This window comes from Henckelia pumila, chromosome 3 (genome assembly GCF_033568475.1).
Source record: "Henckelia pumila isolate YLH828 chromosome 3, ASM3356847v2, whole genome shotgun sequence".
NCBI classification, from domain to species: domain Eukaryota; kingdom Viridiplantae; phylum Streptophyta; class Magnoliopsida; order Lamiales; family Gesneriaceae; genus Henckelia; species Henckelia pumila.
In genome coordinates this window covers 172,698,362-172,700,046 of record NC_133122.1, presented here as the reverse complement: position 1 = coordinate 172,700,046, position 1,685 = coordinate 172,698,362, and the positions used below count along the sequence as shown (strand labels likewise).

The 1,685-nt window shown below is 36.2% G+C and overlaps 1 non-coding gene across 1 annotated transcript; it reads right to left on the bottom strand.

The window, feature by feature from the left end:
- Window positions 1-1,322: 1,322 nt before the first annotated feature.
- On the bottom strand, window positions 1,323-1,428 carry LOC140893963 (small nucleolar RNA R71). Its single transcript, XR_012153521.1, has one exon. It is a non-coding gene; the product is annotated as a small nucleolar RNA R71 (small nucleolar RNA).
- Window positions 1,429-1,685: the final 257 nt, after the last annotated feature.

Genomic DNA, 1,685 nt, shown 5'->3' with positions numbered 1-1,685 from the left:
TTATGAACTAATTTCTTAGTCTAGAGGTAGACGGATCTTGACTGGAAACCATAATTGAGATATTTTGATTTATATATTTGAATTCTTCGCACAGTTTATTTGTGTTTTCCTGATTTTAATGCTTTCAATTTACTGACCATAGATTGAATGATAATTGATTTAGAATCTATCACTCGAGAGAGGAGATTTTGAATATGACATAGGAAAATACATCTTTGGTGTTTATATTGTTCGAGAGGCATATAACTCCATTGAAGTCTTTAGAAGAATTCTCATGCCATTTACCGAATTTAATAGTTAAACATAGATATACATATTGAGTTTGCTATTGAATACGAAATTCTGCTTGACACTCGAGAGAGGTAGTAGAAAATAATAGAGATTCTTGGCTAGTAAACTAGAAGAATTGATAATTAAACAATCATGAAAAATAAATTGTGGTGGACAGTCAAGTGAAGTCGAACCTCTAACATTCATCGCTTATTAAATTTTCTCTCGTGAACACGTGGTTATTTAGTTTTGTTTCTTGAAAATTTTAGTTTTATAAAATCAGATCAATTTCATAGCTCTACTTATTTGATATAATATAATTTATTCATTCTCCGTGGGATTGACTTGGACTTAATTCCTATATTATTACTTGACATCGTGCGCTTGCGAGCGAAAAACACGCAACAAGTTTTTGGCGCCGTTGCCGGGGAATTGAATTTTATTTGATTTATATTAAATTGTGCTAATTAGTCTTAATTTTGATTTAGAGCATTTTATTTTATTTTGTTAGCTCTAATTTTAAATCTTTCCTCTCTATGCAGTTTATGCGAAAAATCCAAAGTTACGACTCACTGCTCTTTGATCCGGAAAATGAGAAAATTGCTAAAGCTTTGAGAAAAGCTAGAAGAGAAGAGTTGCAACAAATGGCTGAAGAAAGAGAAAGAGAAAGAGTTGTCAATAATTCCCCGGTGCCGATCAGAGATCACTTTCGACCGGTGATCAATACTCATTATTCTGGGATAGCTCGGCAAAACATCACGGCGAATAATTTTGAGTTGAAGCAGCTCTGATTAATATGGTGCAGCAGAATCAGTTCAGGGGTGCAGCTACTGAAGATCCAAATCTGCATCTGCGTACTTTTATGGAGATTGCTGTCACAGTGAAGATTCATGGTGTTACTGAAGACACCATCAAACTACGATTGTTCCCATTTTCTCTTAGGGACAATGCTCGTAGTTGGTTGCAATCACTACCTCTTGGGAGTATCACTACATGGGATGATATGGCTTCTAAATTTCTAGCTAAGTATTTCCCACCTGCTAAGTCTGCTCAGTTGAAAATAGAGATCACTACATTCAAACAGCAAGATTTTGAGCAATTGTATGAAGCCTGGGAGCGGTACAAGGAGTTGCTTAGGAAGTGTCCAAACCATAATTTTTCGGACTGGGAACAGATTGAGTTATTCTACAATGGTTTGAATGGGCCAACTCGTATTTCTGTGGATGCTGCAGCTGGAGGTTCAATATTTTCTAAATTTCCTGAACAGGCTTATGAGATGCTTGAGCAAATGACTGTTAACAGTTATCAGTGGCCGAGTGAGAGATCTGGAATAAGGAAGCCTGCTAGAATTCATGAGGTTGACGCATTCACTGCTTTGACTGCTCAGATGGCTACTATTTCTACACAGTTGGCTG